Source organism: Pongo pygmaeus, chromosome 8 (assembly GCF_028885625.2).
Source record: "Pongo pygmaeus isolate AG05252 chromosome 8, NHGRI_mPonPyg2-v2.0_pri, whole genome shotgun sequence".
Classification (NCBI taxonomy): domain Eukaryota; kingdom Metazoa; phylum Chordata; class Mammalia; order Primates; family Hominidae; genus Pongo; species Pongo pygmaeus.
Window position 1 is genome coordinate 41,970,564 of NC_072381.2, and position 20,717 is coordinate 41,991,280.

The following is a 20,717-nucleotide window of genomic DNA, read 5'->3' on the forward strand; positions in this document are numbered from 1 at the left end:
AACTCACAGACTTGAACATTCCCTCTGATAGAGCAGTTTGGATACACTGCTTTTGTAGAATCTGCAAGTGCTTATTTGGATCGCTTTGACGCCTATGATGGAAAAGGTAATATCTTCACATAAAAACTAGACAGAAGCATTCTCACAAACGTCTGTGTGATTACTGCATTGAACTCACAGACTTGAACATTCCCTCTGAGAGAGCAGTTTGGAAACACTCCTTTTGTAGAATCTGCAAGTGTTTATTTCGAGCGCTTTGAGGCCTATGCTGGAAAACGAAGTATCTTCACATAACAACTACACCGAAGCATTCTCAGAAACTTCTTTGTGATGAGTGCATTCAACTCACAGACTTGAACGTTTATTTTGATAGGACTGTTTTGAAACACTCCTTTCCTAGAATCTGCAAGTGTTTATTTCGAGCGCTTTGAGGCCTATGCTGGAAAAGGAAGTATCTTCACATAAGAACTACACAGAAGCATTCTCAGAAACTTCTTTGTGGTGAGTGCATTCAACTCACAGACTTGAGCCTTTCTTTTGAAAGTGCAGTTTTGAAACACTCTTTTTGTAGAATCTGCAAGTGGAAATTTGGAGCGCTTTAAGGCCTATTCGGGGAAAAGAAATATCTTCACCTAAACACTAGACAGAAGCATTCTCACAAACGTCTGTGTGATTACTGCATTGAACTCACAGACTTGAACATTCCCTCTGATAGAGCAGTTTGGAAACACTCCTTTTGTAGAATCTGCAAGTGCTTATTTGGATCGCTTTGACGCCTATGCTGGAAAAGGAATTATCTTCACCTAAAAACTACACAGAAGCATTCTAAGAAACTTCTCTGTGATGAGGGCATTCAACTCACAGACTTGAACGTTTCTTTTGATAGGACAGTTTTGAAACACTCCTTTTGTAGAATCTGCATATGTTTATTTCGAGCGCTTTGAGGCCTATGCTGGAAAACGAAATATCTTCACATAACAACTACACAGAAGCATTCTCAGAAACTTCTTTGTGATGAGTGCATTCAACTCACAGACTTGAGCCTTTCTTTTGAAAGAGCAGTTTTGAAACACTCTTTTTGTAGAATCTGCAAGTGGATATTTGGAGCGCTTTAAGGCCTATTCTGGGAAAAGAAATAGCTTCACCTAAAAACTAGACGGAAGAATTCTCACAAACTTCTGTGTGATTAGTGCATTCAACTCACAGTCTTGAACATTGCTTTTGATAGAGCAGTTTGGAAAGTCTCCTTTAGTAGAATCTGCAAGTGTTTATTTGGAGCGCTTTGACGCCTCTGCTGGAAAAGGGAATATCTTCACATAAAAACTAGACAGAAGCATTCTCAGAAACTTCTTTATGGTGAGTGCATTCTACTCACGGACTTGAACATTCCTCTTGATAGAGCAGTTTGGAAACACTCCTTTTGTAGAATCTGCAAGTGTTTATTTGGATCGCTTTGACGCCTATGCTGGAAAAGGAAATATCTCCACATAAAAACTACACAGAAGCTTTCTCAGAAACTTCTGTGTGATGAGTGCATTCAACGCACAGACTTGAAAGTTTATTTTGATAGGACTGTTTTGAAACACTCCTTTCCTAGAATCTGCAAGTGTTTTTTTCGAGCGCTTTGAGGCCTATGCTGGAAAAGGAAGTAGCTTCACATAACAACTACACAGAAGCATTCTCAGAGACTTCATTGTGATGAGTGCATTCAACTCACCGACTTGAGCCTTTCTTCTGAAAGAGCAGTTTTGAAACACTCTTTTTGTAGAATCTGCAAGTGGATATTTGGAGCGCTTTGGGGCCTATTCTGGGAAAAGAAATATCTTCACCTAAAAACTAGACAGAAGAATTCTCACAAACTTCTGTGTCATTAGTGCATTGAACTCACAGACTTGAACATTCCCTCTGATGGGGCAGTGTGGAAACAATCTTTTTGTAGAATCTGCAAGTGCTTATTTGGATCGCTTTGACGCCTATGCTGGAAAAGGAATTATCTTCACCTAAAAACTACACAGAAGCATTCTCAGAAACTTCTCTGTCATGAGGGAATTCAACTCACAGACTTGAACGTTTCTTTTGATAGGACAGTTTTGAAACACTCCTTTTGTAGAATCTGCATGTGTTTATTTCGAGCACTTTGAGGCCTATGCTGGAAAAGGAAGTATCTTCACATAAAAACTACACAGAAGCATTCTCAGAAACTTCTTTGTGATGAGTGCATTCATCTCACAGACTTGAGCCTTTCTTTTGAAAGAGCAGTTTTGAAACACTCTTTTTGTAGAATCTGCAAGTGGATATTTGGAGCGCTTTAAGGCCTATTCTGGGAAAAGAAATATCTTCACCTAAAAACTAGACAGAAGAATTCTCACAAACTTCTGTTTGATTAGTGCATTCAACTCACAGACTTGAACATTGCTTTTGATAGAGCAGTTTGGAAACACTCCTTTAGAAGAATCTGCAAGTGTTTATTTGGAGCGCTTTGACGCCCATGCTGGAAAAGGAAATATCTTCACATAAAAACTAGACAGAAGCATTCTCAGAAACTTCTTTGTGATGAGCGCATTCTACTCATAGAGTTGAAGCCTCTTCTTGGTGGAAGAGTTTTCAAGCTCTCTTTTTGTAGAATCTGCAAGTGCATATTTGGAGCGCTCTGAGGCCTGTGCTGGGAAATGAAATATGTACACCTAAAAACTACACAGAAGCATTCTCAGAAACTTCTGTGTGATGAGTGCATTCAACTCACAGACTTGAACGTTTATTTTGATAGGACTGTTTTGAAACACTCCTTTCCTAGAATCTGCAAGTGTTTATTTCGAGCGCTTTGAGGCCTAAGCTGGAAAAGGAAGTATCTTCACATAACAACTACACAGAAGCATTCTCAGAAACTTCTTTGTGATGAGTGCATTCAACTCACCGACTTGAGCCTTCCTTTTGAAAGAGCAGTTTTGAAACACTCTTTTTGTAGAGTCTGCAAGTGGATATTTGGAGGGCTTTGAGGCCTATGCTGGGAAAAGAAATATCTTCACCTAAAAACTACACAGAAGCATTCTCACAAACTTCTGTCTTACTAGTGCATTCAACTCACAGACTTGAACATTCCCTCTGATAGAGCAGTTTGGAAACACTCCTTTTGTAGAATCTGCAAGTGTTTATTTCGAGCGCTTTGTGGCCTATGCTCGAAAAGGAAATATCTTCACATAAAAACTAGACAGAAGCATTCTCAGAAACTTCTTTGTGGCGAGTGCATTCAACTCACAGACTTGAGCCTTCCTTTTGAAAGAACAGTTTTGAAACACTCTTTTTGTAGAGTCTGCAAGTGGATATTTGGAGGGCTTTGAGGCCTATGCTGGGAAAAGAAATATCTTCACCTAAAAACTACACAGAAGCATTCTCACAAACTTCTGTCTTACTAGTGCATTCAACTCACAGACTTCAACATTCCCTCTGATAGAGCAGTTTGGAAACACTCCTTTTGTAGAATCTGCAAGTGTTTATTTCGAGCGCTTTGAGGCCTATGCTCGAAAAGGAAATATCTTCACATAAAAACTAGACAGAAGCATTCTCAGAAACTTCTTTGTGGCGAGTGCATTCAACTCACAGACTTGAGCCTTCCTTTTGAAAGAACAGTTTTGAAACACTCTTTTTGTAGAGTCTGCAAGTGGATATTTGGAGGGCTTTGAGGCCTATGCTGGGAAAAGAAATATCTTCGCCTAAAAACTACACAGAAACATTCTCACAAACTTCTGTCTCAGTAGTGCATTCAACTCACAGACTTGAACATTCCCTCTGATAGAGCAGTTTGGAAACACTCCTTTTGTAGAATCTGCAAGTGTTTATTTGGTGCGTTTTGACGCCTATGTTGGAAAAGGAAATATCTTCACCTAAAAACTACACAGAAGAATTCTCAGAAGCTTCTCTGTGATGAGTGCATTCAACTCACAGACTTGAACGTTTCTTTTGATAGGACAGTTTTCAGACACTCCTTTTGTAGGATCTGCAAGTTTTTATTTCGAGCTCTTTGAGGCCTATGCTGGAAAAGGAAGTATCTTCACATAACAACTACACAGAAGCATTCTCAGAAACTTCTTTGTGATGAGTGCATTCAACTCACAGACTTGAGCCTTTCTTTTGAAAGAGCAGTTTTGAAACACTCTTTTTGTAGAATCTGCAAGTGGATATTTGGAGCGCTTTAAGGCCTATTCTGGGAAAAGAAATATCTTCACCTAAAAACTAGACAGAAGAATTCTCACAAACTTCTGTGTCATTAGTGCATTCAACTCACAGACTTGAACATTTCTTTTGATAGAGCAGTTTGGAAACACTCCTTTTGTAGAATCTGCAAGTGTTTATTTGGAGCGCTTTGAGGCCTATGTTGGAAAAGGAAATATCTCCACCTAAAAACTACACAGAAGCATTCTCAGAAACTTCTTTGTGATGAGTGCATTCAACTCACAGACTTGAACGTTTATTTTGAGAGGACTGTTTTGAAACACTCCTTTCCTAGAATCTGCAAGTGTTTATTTCGAGCGCTTTGAGGCCTATGCTGGAAAAGGAAGTATCTTCACATAACAACTACACAGAAGCATTCCCAGAAACTTCTTTGTGATGAGTGCATTCAACTCACAGACTTGAGCCTTTCTTTTGAAAGAGCAGTTTTGAAACACTCTTTTTGTAGAATCTGCAAGTGGAAATTTGGAGCGCTTTAAGGCCTATTCTGGGAAAAGAAATATCTTCACCTAAACACTAGACAGAAGCATTCTCACAAACGTCTGTGTGATTACTGCATTGAACTCACAGACTTGAACATTCCCTCTGATAGAGCAGTTTGGAAACACTCCTTTTGTAGAATCTGCAAGTGCTTATTTGGGTCGCTTTGACGCCTATGCTGGAAAAGGAATTATCTTCACCTAAAAACTACACAGCAGCATTCTCAGAAACTTCTCCGTGAAGAGGGCATTCAACTCACAGACTTGAACGTTTCTTTTGATAGGACAGTTTTGAAACACTCCTTTTGTAGAATCTGCATGTGTTTATTTCGAGCGCTTTGAGGCCTATTCTGGAAAAGGAATTATCTTCACATAAAACTAGACAGAAAGATTCTCAGAAACTTCTCTGTGATGAGTGCATTCTTCTCATAGAGTTGCAGCATCTTTTTGGTGGAACAGTTTTCTAGCTCTCTTTTTATAGAATCTGCAAGTGCATATTTGGAGCGCTCTGAGGCCTGTGCTTGGAAACGAAATATGTTCACCTAAAAACTACACAGAAGCATTCTCAGAAACTTCTCTGTGATGAGTGCATTCAACTCACCGACTTGAAAGTTTCTTTTGATAGGACAGTTTTGAAACACTCCTTTTGTAAAATCTGCAAGTGTTTATTTCGAGCACTTTGAGGCCTATGCTCGGAAAGGAAGTATCTTCACATAACAACTACACAGAAGCATTCTCAGAAACTTCTTTGTGATGAGTGCATTCAACTCACAGACTTGAGCCTTTCTTTTGAAAGAGCAGTTTTGAAACACTCTTTTTGTAGAATCTGCAAGTGGATATTTGGAGCGCTTTGGGGCCTATTCTGGGAAAAGAAATATCTTCACCTAAAAACTAGACAGAAGAATTCTCACAAACTTCTGTGTGATTAGTGCATTCAACTCACAGACTTGAACATTCCTTTTGATAGAGCAGTTTGGAAACACTCCTTTAGTAGAATCTGCAAGTGTTTATTTGGAGCGCTTTGACGCCTATGCTGGAAAAGGAAATATCTTCACCTAAAAACTACACAGAAGCATTCTCAGAAACTTCTCTGTGATGAGTGCATTCAACTCACAGACTTTAACGTTTCTGTTGACAGGACAGTTTTGAAACTCTCCTTTTGTAGAATCTGCAAGTGTTTATTTCGAACGCTTTGAGGCCTATGCTGGAAAAGGAAGTATCTTCACTTAACAACTACACAGAAGCATTCTCAGAAACTTCTTTGTGATGAGTGCATTCAACTCACAGACTTGAGCCTTTCTTTTGAAAGAGCAGTTTTGAGACACTCTTTTTGTAGAATCTGCAAGTGGATATTTGGAGCGCTTTAAGGCCTATTCTGGGAAAAGAAATATCTTCATCTAAAAACTAGACAGAAGAATTCTCACAAACTTCTGTGTCATTAGTGCATTCAACTCACAGACTTGAACATTCCTTTTGATAGAGCAGTTTGGAAACACTCCTTTAGTAGAATCTGCAAGTGTTTATTTGGAGCGCTTTGAAGCCAATGCTGGAAAAGGAAATATCTTCACATAAAAACTAGACAGAAGCATTCTCAGAAACTTCTTTGTGATGAGTGCATTCTACTCATAGAGTTGAAGCCTCTTTTTGGTGGAAGAGTTTTCAAGCTCTCTTTTTGTAGAATCTGCAAGTGCATATTTGGAGCGCTCTGAGGCCTGTGCTGGGAAATGAAATATGTTCACCTAAAAACTACACAGAAGCATTCTCAGAAACTTCTGTGTGATGAGTGCAATCAACGCACGGACTTGAACGTTTATTTTAATAGGACAGTTTTGAAACACTCCTTTCGTAGAATCTGCAAGTGTTTATTTCGAGCGCCTTGAGGCCTATGCTGGTAAAGGAAATATCTTCACATAACAACTACACAGAAGCATTCTCAGAAACTTCTTTGTGATGAGTGCATTCAACTCACAGACTTGAGCCTTCCTTTTGAAAGAGCAGTTTTGAAACACTCTTTTTGTAGAGTCTGCAAGTGGATATTTGGAGGGCTTTGAGGCCTATGCTGGGAAAACGAATATCTTCACCTAAAAACTACACAGAGGCATTCTCACAAACTTCTGTCTGACTAGTGCATTCAACTCACAGACTTGAACATTCCCTCTGATAGAGCAGTTTGGAAACACTCCTTTTGTAGAATCTGCAAGTGTTTATTTGGAGCGCTTTGACGCCTATGCTGGAAAAGGGAATATCTTCAGTTAAAAACTAGACAGAAGCATTCTCAGAAACTTCTTTGTGGTGAGTGCATTCTACTCACGGACTTGAACATTCCTCTTGGTAGAGCAGTTAGGAAACACTCCTTTTGTAGAATCTGCAAGTGTTTATTTGGATCGCTTTGACACCAAAGCTGGAAAAGGAAATATCTTCACCTAAAAACTACACAGAAGCATTCTCAGAAACTTCTCTGTGATGAGCGCATTCAACTCACAGACTTGAACGTTTCCTTTGATAGGACAGTTTTGAAACAATCCTTTTGTAAAATCTGCAAATGTTTATTTCGAGCACTTTGAGGCCTATGCTGGAAAAGGAAGTATCTTCACATAACAACTACACAGAAGCATTCTCAGAAACTTCTTTGTGATGAGTGCATTCAACTCACAGACTTGAGCCTTTCTTTTGAAAGAAAGGTTTTGAAACACTCTTTTTGTAGAATCTGCAAGTGGATATTTGGAGCGCTTTGGGGCCTATTCTGGGAAAAGAAATATCTTCACCTAAAAACTAGACAGAAGAATTCTCACAAACTTCTGTGTCATTAGTGCATTCAACTCACAGAATTGAACATTCGTTTTGATAGAGCAGTTTGGAAACAGTCCTTTAGTAGAATCTGCAAGGGTTTATTTGGAGCGCTTTGACGCCTGTGCTGGAAAAGGAAATATCTTCACATAAAAACTAGACAGAAGCATTCTCACAAAAGTCTGTGTGATTACTGCATTGAACTCACAGACTTGAACATTCCCTCTGATGGAGCAGTTTGGAAACACTCCTTTTGTAGAATCTGCAAGTGTTTATTTCGAGCGCTTGGAGGCCTATGCTGGAAAACGAAGTATCTTCACATAACTACTACACCGAAGCATTCTCAGAAACTTCTGTGTGATGAGTGCATTCAACTCACAGACTTGAACGTTTATTTTGATAGGACTGTTTTGAAACACTCCTTTTGTAGAATCTGCAAGTGTTTATTTCGAGCGCTTTGAGGCCTATGCTGGAAAAGGAAGTATCTTCACATAAGAACTACACAGAAGCATTCTCAGAAACTTCTTTGTGATGAGTGCATTCAACTCACAGACTTGAGCCTTTCTTTTGAAAGAGCAGTTTTGAAACACTCTTTTTGTAGAATCTGCAAGTGGAAATTTGGATCGCTTTAAGGCCTATTCTGGGAAAAGAAATATCTTCACCTAAACCCTAGACAGAAGCATTCTCACAAACGTCTGTGTGATTACTGCATTGAACTCACAGACTTGAACATTCCCTCTGATAGAGAAGTTTGGAAACACTCCTTTTGTAGAATCTGCAAGTGCTTATTTGGATCGCTTTTACACCTATGCTGGAAAAGGAATTATCTTCACCTAAAAACTACACAGAAGCATTCTCAGAAACTTCTCTGTGATGAGGGCATTCAACTCAGAGACTTGAACGTTTCTTTTGATAGGACAGTTTTGAAACACTCCTTTTGTAGAATCTGCATGTGTTTATTTCGAGCGCTTTGAGGCCTATGCTGGAAAAGGAAATATCTTCACATAACAACTACACAGAAGCATTCTCAGAAACTTCTTTGTGATGAGTGCATTCAACTCACAGACTTGAGCCTTCCTTTGGAAAGAGCAGTTTTGAAACACCCTTTTTGTAGAGTCTGCAAGTGGATATTTGGAGGGCTTTGAGGCCTATGCTGGGAAAAGAAATATCTTGGCCTAAAAACTACACAGAAACATTCTCACAAACTTCTGTCTTAGTAGTGCATTCAACTCACAGACTTGAACATTCCCTCTGATAGAGCAGTTTGGAAACACTCCTTTTGTAGAATCTGCAAGTGCTTATTTGGATCGCTTTGACACCTATGCTGGAAAAGGAAATATCTTCACCTAACAACTACACAGAAGCATTCTCAGAAACTTCTGTGTGATGAGTGCATTCAACTCACAGACTTGAACGTTTCTTTTGATAGGACAGTTTTGAAACACTCCTTTTGTAGAATCTGCATGTGTTTATTTCGAGCGCTTTGAGGCCTATGCTGGAAAAGGAAATATCTTCACATAACAACTACACAGAAGCATTCTCAGAAACTTCTTTGTGATGAGTGCATTCAACTCACAGACTTGAGCCTTTCTTTTGAAAGAGCAGTTTTGAAACACTCTTTTTGTAGAATCTGCAAGTGGATATTTGGAGCGCTTTAAGGCCTATTCTGGGAAAAGAAATATCTTCACCTAAAAACTAGACGGAAGAATTCTCACAAACTTCTGTGTGATTAGTTCATTCAACTCACAGACTTGAACATTGCTTTTGATAGAGCAGTTTGGAAACTCTCCTTTAGTAGAATCTGCAAGTGTTTATTTGGAGCGCTTTGACGCCTATGCTGGAAAAGCAAATATCTTCACATAAAAACTAGACAGAAGCATTCTCAGAAACTTCTTTGTGATGAGTGCATTCTACTCATAGAGTTGAAACATCTTTTTGGTGGAAAAGTTTTCTAGCTCTCTTTTTGTAGAATCTGCAAGTGCATATTTGGAGCGCTCTGAGGCCTGTGCTGGGAAACGAAATATGTTCACCTAAAAACTACACAGAAGCATTCTCAGAAACTTCTGTGTGATGAGTGCATTCAACTCACAGACTTGAACGTTTATTTTGATAGGACAGTTTTGAAACACTCCTTTCGTAGAATCTGCAAGTGTTTATTTCGAGCGCTTTGAGGCCTATGCTCGAAAAGGAAGTATCTTCACATAACAACTACACAGAAGCATTCTCAGAAACTTCTTTGTGATGAGTGCATTCAACTCACAGACTTGAGCCTTCCTTTTGAAAGAGCAGTTTTGAAACACTCTTTTTGTAGAGTCTGCAAGTGGATATTTGGAGGGCTTTGAGGCCTATGCTGGGAAAAGGAATATCTTCACCTAAAAACTAAACAGAAGCATTCTCACAAACTTCTGTCTGACTAGTGCATTCAACTCACAGACTTGAACATTCCCTCTGATAGAGCAGTTTGGAAACACTCCTTTTGTAGAATCTGCAAGTGTTTATTTGGAGCGCTTTGACGCCTATGCTGGAAAAGGAAATATCTTCACCTAACAACTACACAGAAGCATTCTCAGAAACTTCTGTGTGATGAGTGCATTCAACTCACAGACTTTAACGTTTCTTTTGACAGGACAGTTTTGAAACTCTCCTTTTGTAGAATCTGCAAGTGTTTATTTCGAGCGCTTTGAGGCCTATGCTGGAAAAGGAAGTATCTTCACTTAACAACTACACAGAAGCATTCTCAGAAACTTCTTTGTGATGAGTGCATTCAACTCACAGACTTGAGCCTTTCTTTTGAAAGAGCAGTTTTGAAACACTCTTTTTGTAGAATCTGCAAGTGGATATTTGGAGCGCTTTAAGGCCTATTCTGGGAAAAGAAATATCTTCATCTAAAAACTAGACAGAAGAATTCTCACAAACTTCTGTGTGATGAGTGCATTCAACTCACAGACTTGAACATTCCTTTTGATAGAGCAGTTTGGAAACACTCCTTTAGCAGAATCTGCAAGTGTTTATTTGGAGCGCTTTGAAGCCAATGCTGGAAAAGGAAATATCTTCACATAAAAACTAGACAGAAGCATTCTCAGAAACTTCTTTGTGATGAGAGCATTCTACTCATAGAGTTGAAGCCTCTTTTTGGTGGAAGAGTTTTCAAGGTCTCTTTTTGTAGAATCTGCAAGTGCATATTTGGAGCGCTCTGAGGCCTGTGCTGGGAAAGGAAATATGTTCACCTAAAAACTACACAGAAGCATTCTCAGAAACATCCGTGTGATGAGTGCATTCAACTCACAGACTTGAACGTTTATTTTGATAGGACAGTTTTGAAACACTCCTTTCGTAGAATCTGCAAGTGTTTATTTCGAGCGCTTTGAGGCCTATGTTGGTAAAGGAAATATCTTCACATAACAACTACACAGAAGCATTCTCAGAAACTTCTTTGTGATGAGTGCATTCAACTCACAGACTTGAGCCTTCCTTTTGAAAGAGCAGTTTTGAAACACTCTTTTTGTAGAGTCTGCAAGTGGATATTTGGAGGGCTTTGAGGCCTATGCTGGGAAAAGGAATATCTTCACCTAAAAACTAAACAGAAGCATTCTCACAAACTTCTGTCTGACTAGTGCTTTCAACTCACAGACTTGAACATTCCCTCTGATAGAGCAGTTTGGAAACACTCCTTTTGTAGAATCTGCAAGTGTTTATTTGGAGCGCTTTGACGCCTATGCTGGAAAAGGGAATATCTTCACATAAAAACTAGACAGAAGCATTCTCAGAAACTTCTTTGTGGTGAGTGCATTCTACTCACGGACTTGAACATTCCTCTTGATAGAGCAGTTTGGAAACACTCCTTTTGTAGAATCTGCAAGTGTTTATTTGGATCGCTTTGACGCCTATGCTGGAAAAGGAAATATCTCCACCTGAAAACTACACAGAAGCTTTCTCAGAAACTTCTGTGTGATGAGTGCATTCAACTCACAGACTTGAACGTTTATTTTGATAGGACTGTTTTGAAACACTCCTTTCCTAGAATCTGCAAGTGTTTATTTCGAGCGCTTTGAGGCCTATGCTGGAAAAGGAAGTAGCTTCACATAACAACTACACAGAAGCATTCTCAGAAACTTCTTTGTGATGAGTGCATTCAACTCACAGACTTGAGACTTTCTTTTGAAAGAGCAGTTTTGAAGCACTCTTTTTGTAGAATCTGCAAGTGGAAATTTGGAGCGCTTTAAGGCCTATTCTGGGAAAAGAAATATCTTCACCTAAACACTAGACAGAAGCATTCTCACAAACGTCTGTGTGATTACTGCATTGAACTCACAGACTTGAACATTCCCTCTGATAGAGCAGTTTGGAAACACTGCTTTTGTAGAATCTGCAAGTGCTTATTTGGATCGCTTTGACGCCTATGCTGGAAAAGGTAATATCTTCACATAAAAACTTGACAGAAGCATTCTCACAAACGTCTGTGTGATTACTGCATTGGACTCACAGACTTGAACATTCCCTCTGATAGAGCAGTTTGGAAACACTCCTTTTGTAGAATCTGCAAGTGTTTATTTCGAGCGCTTTGAGGCCTATGCTGGAAAAGGAAGTGTCTTCACATAAGAACTACACAGAAGCATTCTCAGAAACTTCTTTGTGATGAGTGCATTCAACTCACAGACTTGAGCCTTTCTTTTGAAAGAGCAGTTTTGAAACACTCTTTTTGTAGAATCTGCAAGTGGAAATTTGGAGCGCTTTAAGGCCTATTCTGGGAAAAGAAATATCTTCACCTAAACACTAGACAGAAGCATTCTCACAAACGTCTGTGTGATTACTGCATTGAACTCACAGACTTGAACATTCCCTCTGATAGAGCAGTTTGGAAACACTCCTTTTGTAGAATCTGCAAGTGCTTATTTGGATCGCTTTGACACCAATGCTGGAAAAGGAATTATCTTCACCTAAAAACTATAGAGAAGCATTCTCAGAAACTTCTCTGTGATGAGGGCATTCAACTCACAGACTTGAACGTTTCTTTTGATAGGACAGTTTTGAAACACTCCTTTCGTAGAATCTGCAAGTGTTTATTTCGAGCGCTTTGAGGCCTGTGCTCGAAAAGGAAGTATCTTCACATAACAACTACACAGAAGCATTCTCAGAAACTTCTTTGTGATGAGTGCATTCAACTCACAGACTTGAGCCTTCCTTTTGAAAGAGCAGTTTTGAAACACTCTTTTTGTAGAGTCTGCAAGTGGATATTTGGAGGGCTTTGAGGCCTATGCTGGGAAAAGAAATATCTTGGCCTAAAAACTACACAGAAACATTCTCACAAACTTCTGTCTTAGTAGTGCATTCAACTCACAGACTTGAACATTCCCTCTGATAGAGCAGTTTGGAAACACTCCTTTTGTAGAATCTGCAAGTGCTTATTTGGATCGCTTTGACACCTATGCTGGAAAAGGAATTATCTTCACCTAAAAACTACACAGAAGCATTCTCAGAAACTTCTCTGTGATGAGGGCATTCCACTCACAGACTTGAACGTTTCTTTTGATAGGACAGTTTTGAAACACTCCTTTTGTAGAATCTGCATGTGTTTATTTCGAGCGCTTTAAGGCCTATTCTGGGAAAAGAAATATCTTCACCTAAAAACTAGACGGAAGAATTCTCACAAACTTCTGTGTGATTAGTTCATTCAACTCACAGACTTGAACATTGCTTTTGATAGAGCAGTTTGGAAACTCTCCTTTAGTAGAATCTGCAAGTGTTTATTTGGAGCGCTTTGACGCCTATGCTGGAAAAGGAAATATCTTCACATAAAAACTAGACAGAAGCATTCTCAGAAACTTCTTTGTGATGAGTGCATTCTACTCATAGAGTTGAAACATCTTTTTGGTGGAAAAGTTTTCTAGCTCTCTTTTTGTAGAATCTGCAAGTGCATATTTGGAGCGCTCTGAGGCCTGTGCTGGGAAACGAAATATGTTCACCTAAAAACTACACAGAAGCATTCTCAGAAACTTCTGTGTGATGAGTGCATTCAACTCACAGACTTGAACGTTTATTTTGATAGGACAGTTTTGAAACACTCCTTTCGTAGAATCTGCAAGTGTTTATTTCGAGCGCTTTGAGGCCTATGCTCGAAAAGGAAGTATCTTCACATAACAACTACACAGAAGCATTCTCAGAAACTTCTTTGTGATGAGTGCATTCAACTCACAGACTTGAGCCTTCCTTTTGAAAGAGCAGTTTTGAAACACTCTTTTTGTAGAGTCTGCAAGTGGATATTTGGAGGGCTTTGAGGCCTATGCTGGGAAAAGGAATATCTTCACCTAAAAACTAAACAGAAGCATTCTCACAAACGTCTGTGTGATTACTGCATTGAACTCAGAGACTTGAACATTCCCTCTGATAGAGCAGTTTGGAAACACTCCTTTTGTAGAATCTGCAAGTGTTTATTTGGATAGCTTTGACGCCTATGCTGGAAAAGGAAATATCTTCACCTAACAACTACACAGAAGCATTCTCAGAAACTTCTGTGTGATGAGTGCATTCAACTCACAGACTTTAACGTTTCTTTTGACAGGACAGTTTTGAAACTCTCCTTTTGTAGAATCTGCAAGTGTTTATTTCGAGCGCTTTGAGGCCTATGCTGGAAAAGGAAGTATCTTCACTTAACAACTACACAAAAGCATTCTCAGAAACTTCTTTGTGATGAGTGCATTCAACTCACAGACTTGAGCCTTTCTTTTGAAAGAGCAGTTTTGAAACACTCTTTTTGTAGAATCTGCAAGTGGATATTTGGAGCGCTTTAAGGCCTATTCTGGGAAAAGAAATATCTTCATCTAAAAACTAGACAGAAGAATTCTCACAAACTTCTGTGTGATGAGTGCATTCAACTCACAGACTTGAACATTCCTTTTGATAGAGCCGTTTGGAAACACTCCTTTAGTAGAATCTGCAAGTGTTTATTTGGAGCGCTTTGAAGCCAATGCTGGAAAAGGAAATATCTTCACATAAAAACTAGACAGAAGCATTCTCAGAAACTTCTTTGTGATGAGAGCATTTTACTCATAGAGTTGAAGCCTCTTTTTGGTGGAAGAGTTTTCAAGGTCTCTTTTTGTAGAATCTGCAAGTGCATATTTGGAGCGCTCTGAGGCCTGTGCTGGGAAATGAAATATGTTCACCTAAAAACTACACAGAAGCATTCTCAGAAACATCCGTGTGATGAGTGCATTCAACTCACAGACTTGAACGTTTATTTTGATAGGACAGTTTTGAAACACTCCTTTCGTAGAATCTGCAAGTGTTTATTTCGAGCGCTTTGAGGCCTATGCTGGTAAAGGAAATATCTTCACATAACAACTACACAGAAGCATTCTCAGAAACTTCTTTGTGATGAGTGCATTCAACTCACAGACTTGAGCCTTCCTTTTGAAAGAGCAGTTTTGAAACACTCTTTTTGTAGAGTCTGCAAGTGGATAATTGTTGGGCTTTGAGGCCTATGCTGGGAAAAGGAATATCTTCACCTAAAAACTAAACAGAAGCATTCTCACAAACTTCTGTCTGACTAGTGCATTCAACTCACAGACTTGAACATTCCCTCTGATAGAGCAGTTTGGAAAAACTCCTTTTGTAGAATCTGCAAGTGTTTATTTGGAGCGCTTGGACGCCTATGCTGGAAAAGGGAATATCTTCACATAAAAACTAGACAGAAGCATTCTCAGAAACTTCTTTGTGGTGAGTGCATTCTACTCACGGACTTGAACATTCCTCTTGATAGAGCAGTTTGGAAACACTCCTTTTGTAGAATCTGCAAGTGTTTATTTGGATCGCTTTGACGCCTATGCTGGAAAAGGAAATATCTCCACCTGAAAACTACACAGAAGCTTTCTCAGAAACTTCTGTGTGATGAGTGCATTCAACTCACAGACTTGAACGTTTATTTTGATAGGACTGTTTTGAAACACTCCTTTCCTAGAATCTGCAAGTGTTTATTTCGAGCGCTTTGAGGCCTATGCTGGAAAAGGAAGTAGCTTCACATAACAACTACACAGAAGCATTCTCAGAAACTTCTTTGTGATGAGTGCATTCAACTCACAGACTTGAGACTTTCTTTTGAAAGAGCAGTTTTGAAGCACTCTTTTTGTAGAATCTGCAAGTGGAAATTTGGAGCGCTTTAAGGCCTATTCTGGGAAAAGAAATATCTTCACCTAAACACTAGACAGAAGCATTCTCACAAACGTCTGTGTGATTACTGCATTGAACTCACAGACTTGAACATTCCCTCTGATAGAGCAGTTTGGAAACACTGCTTTTGTAGAATCTGCAAGTGCTTATTTGGATCGCTTTGACGCCTATGCTGGAAAAGGTAATATCTTCACATAAAAACTTGACAGAAGCATTCTCACAAACGTCTGTGTGATTACTGCATTGGACTCACAGACTTGAACATTCCCTCTGATAGAGCAGTTTGGAAACACTCCTTTTGTAGAATCTGCAAGTGTTTATTTCGAGCGCTTTGAGGCCTATGCTGGAAAAGGAAGTGTCTTCACATAAGAACTACACAGAAGCATTCTCAGAAACTTCTTTGTGATGAGTGCATTCAACTCACAGACTTGAGCCTTTCTTTTGAAAGAGCAGTTTTGAAACACTCTTTTTGTAGAATCTGCAAGTGGAAATTTGGAGCGCTTTAAGGCCTATTCTGGGAAAAGAAATATCTTCACCTAAACACTAGACAGAAGCATTCTCACAAACGTCTGTGTGATTACTGCATTGAACTCACAGACTTGAACATTCCCTCTGATAGAGCAGTTTGGAAACACTCCTTTTGTAGAATCTGCAAGTGCTTATTTGGATCGCTTTGACACCAATGCTGGAAAAGGAATTATCTTCACCTAAAAACTATAGAGAAGCATTCTCAGAAACTTCTCTGTGATGAGGGCATTCAACTCACAGACTTGAACGTTTCTTTTGATAGGACAGTTTTGAAACACTCCTTTCGTAGAATCTGCAAGTGTTTATTTCGAGCGCTTTGAGGCCTGTGCTCGAAAAGGAAGTATCTTCACATAACAACTACACAGAAGCATTCTCAGAAACTTCTTTGTGATGAGTGCATTCAACTCACAGACTTGAGCCTTCCTTTTGAAAGAGCAGTTTTGAAACACTCTTTTTGTAGAGTCTGCAAGTGGATATTTGGAGGGCTTTGAGGCCTATGCTGGGAAAAGAAATATCTTGGCCTAAAAACTACACAGAAACATTCTCACAAACTTCTGTCTTAGTAGTGCATTCAACTCACAGACTTGAACATTCCCTCTGATAGAGCAGTTTGGAAACACTCCTTTTGTAGAATCTGCAAGTGCTTATTTGGATCGCTTTGACACCTATGCTGGAAAAGGAATTATCTTCACCTAAAAACTACACAGAAGCATTCTCAGAAACTTCTCTGTGATGAGGGCATTCCACTCACAGACTTGAACGTTTCTTTTGATAGGACAGTTTTGAAACACTCCTTTTGTAGAATCTGCATGTGTTTATTTCGAGCGCTTTAAGGCCTATTCTGGGAAAAGAAATATCTTCACCTAAAAACTAGACGGAAGAATTCTCACAAACTTCTGTGTGATTAGTTCATTCAACTCACAGACTTGAACATTGCTTTTGATAGAGCAGTTTGGAAACTCTCCTTTAGTAGAATCTGCAAGTGTTTATTTGGAGCGCTTTGACGCCTATGCTGGAAAAGGAAATATCTTCACATAAAAACTAGACAGAAGCATTCTCAGAAACTTCTTTGTGATGAGTGCATTCTACTCATAGAGTTGAAACATCTTTTTGGTGGAAAAGTTTTCTAGCTCTCTTTTTGTAGAATCTGCAAGTGCATATTTGGAGCGCTCTGAGGCCTGTGCTGGGAAACGAAATATGTTCACCTAAAAACTACACAGAAGCATTCTCAGAAACTTCTGTGTGATGAGTGCATTCAACTCACAGACTTGAACGTTTATTTTGATAGGACAGTTTTGAAACACTCCTTTCGTAGAATCTGCAAGTGTTTATTTCGAGCGCTTTGAGGCCTATGCTCGAAAAGGAAGTATCTTCACATAACAACTACACAGAAGCATTCTCAGAAACTTCTTTGTGATGAGTGCATTCAACTCACAGACTTGAGCCTTCCTTTTGAAAGAGCAGTTTTGAAACACTCTTTTTGTAGAGTCTGCAAGTGGATATTTGGAGGGCTTTGAGGCCTATGCTGGGAAAAGGAATATCTTCACCTAAAAACTAAACAGAAGCATTCTCACAAACGTCTGTGTGATTACTGCATTGAACTCAGAGACTTGAACATTCCCTCTGATAGAGCAGTTTGGAAACACTCCTTTTGTAGAATCTGCAAGTGTTTATTTGGATAGCTTTGACGCCTATGCTGGAAAAGGAAATATCTTCACCTAACAACTACACAGAAGCATTCTCAGAAACTTCTGTGTGATGAGTGCATTCAACTCACAGACTTTAACGTTTCTTTTGACAGGACAGTTTTGAAACTCTCCTTTTGTAGAATCTGCAAGTGTTTATTTCGAGCGCTTTGAGGCCTATGCTGGAAAAGGAAGTATCTTCACTTAACAACTACACAAAAGCATTCTCAGAAACTTCTTTGTGATGAGTGCATTCAACTCACAGACTTGAGCCTTTCTTTTGAAAGAGCAGTTTTGAAACACTCTTTTTGTAGAATCTGCAAGTGGATATTTGGAGCGCTTTAAGGCCTATTCTGGGAAAAGAAATATCTTCATCTAAAAACTAGACAGAAGAATTCTCACAAACTTCTGTGTGATGAGTGCATTCAACTCACAGACTTGAACATTCCTTTTGATAGAGCCGTTTGGAAACACTCCTTTAGTAGAATCTGCAAGTGTTTATTTGGAGCGCTTTGAAGCCAATGCTGGAAAAGGAAATATCTTCACATAAAAACTAGACAGAAGCATTCTCAGAAACTTCTTTGTGATGAGAGCATTTTACTCATAGAGTTGAAGCCTCTTTTTGGTGGAAGAGTTTTCAAGGTCTCTTTTTGTAGAATCTGCAAGTGCATATTTGGAGCGCTCTGAGGCCTGTGCTGGGAAATGAAATATGTTCACCTAAAAACTACACAGAAGCATTCTCAGAAACATCCGTGTGATGAGTGCATTCAACTCACAGACTTGAACGTTTATTTTGATAGGACAGTTTTGAAACACTCCTTTCGTAGAATCTGCAAGTGTTTATTTCGAGCGCTTTGAGGCCTATGCTGGTAAAGGAAATATCTTCACATAACAACTACACAGAAGCATTCTCAGAAACTTCTTTGTGATGAGTGCATTCAACTCACAGACTTGAGCCTTCCTTTTGAAAGAGCAGTTTTGAAACACTCTTTTTGTAGAGTCTGCAAGTGGATAATTGTTGGGCTTTGAGGCCTATGCTGGGAAAAGGAATATCTTCACCTAAAAACTAAACAGAAGCATTCTCACAAACTTCTGTCTGACTAGTGCATTCAACTCACAGACTTGAACATTCCCTCTGATAGAGCAGTTTGGAAAAACTCCTTTTGTAGAATCTGCAAGTGTTTATTTGGAGCGCTTGGACGCCTATGCTGGAAAAGGGAATATCTTCACATAAAAACTAGACAGAAGCATTCTCAGAAACTTCTTTGTGGTGAGTGCATTCTACTCACGGACTTGAACATTCCTCTTGATAGAGCAGTTTGGAAACACTCCTTTTGTAGAATCTGCAAGTGTTTATTTGGATCGCTTTGACGCCTATGCTGGAAAGGGAAATATCTTCACCTGAAAACTACACAGAAGCTTTCTCAGAAACTTCTGTGTGATGAGTGCATTCAACTCACAGACTTGAACGTTTATTTTGATAGGACTGTTTTGAAACACTCCTTTCCTAGAATCTGCAAGTGTTTATTTCGAGCGCTTTGAGGCCTATGCTGGAAAAGGAAGTAGCTTCACATAACAACTACACAGAAGCATTCTCAGAAACTTCTTTGTGAGGAGTGCATTCAACTCACAGACTTGAGCCTTTCTTTTGAAAGAGCAGTTTTGAAGCACTCTTTTTGTAGAATCTGCAAGTGGAAATTTGGAGTGCTTTAAAGCCTATTCTGGGAAAAGAAATATCTTCACCTAAACACTAGACAGAAGCATTGTCACAAACGTCTGTTTGATTACTGCATTGAACTCACAGACTTGAACATTCCCTCTGATAGAGCAGTTTGGAAACACTGCTTTTGTAGAATCTGCAAGTGCTTATTTGGATCGCTTTGACGCCTATGCTGGAAAAGGTAATATCTTCACATAAAAACTTGACAGAAGCATTCTCACAAACGTCTGTGTGATTACTGCATTGGACTCACAGACTTGAACATTCCCTCTGATAGAGCAGTTTGGAAACACTCCTTATGTAGAATCTGCAAGTGTTTACTTCGAGCGCTTTGGGGCCTATGCTGGAAAAGGAAGTGTCTTCACATAAGAACTACACAGAAGCATTCTCAGAAACTTCTTTGTGATGAGTGCATTCAACTCACAGACTTGAGCCTTTCTTTTGAAAGAGCAGTTTTGAAACACTCTTTTTGTAGAATCTGCAAGTGGAAATTTGGAGCGCTTTAAGGCCTATTCTGGGAAAAGAAATATCTTCACCTAAACACTAGACAGAAGCATTCTCACAAACGTCTGTGTGATTACTGCATTGAACTCACAGACTTGAACATTCCCTCTGATAGAGCAGTTTGGAAACACTCCTTTTGTAGAATCTGCAAGTGCTTATTTTGATCGCTTTGACACCAATGCTGGAAAAGGAATTATCTTCACCTAAAAACTACACAGAAGCATTCTCAGAAACTTCTCTGTGATGAGGGCATTCAACTCACAGACTTGAACGTTTCTTTTGATAGGACAGTTTTGAAACACTCCTTTTGTAGAATCTGCATGTGTTTATTTCGAGCGCTTTGAGGCCTATGCTGGAAAAGGAAATATCTTCACATAACAACTACACAGAAGCATTCTCAGAAACTTCTTTGTGATGAGTGCATTCAACTCACAGACTTGAGCCTTTCTTTTGAAAGAGCAGTTTTGAAACACTCTTTTTGTAGAATCTACAAATGGATATTTGGAGCGCTTTAAGGCCTATTCTGGGAAAAGAAATATCTTCACCTAAAAACTAGACGGAAGAATTCTCACAAACTTCTGTGTGATTAGTTCATTCAACTCACAGACTTGAACATTGCTTTTG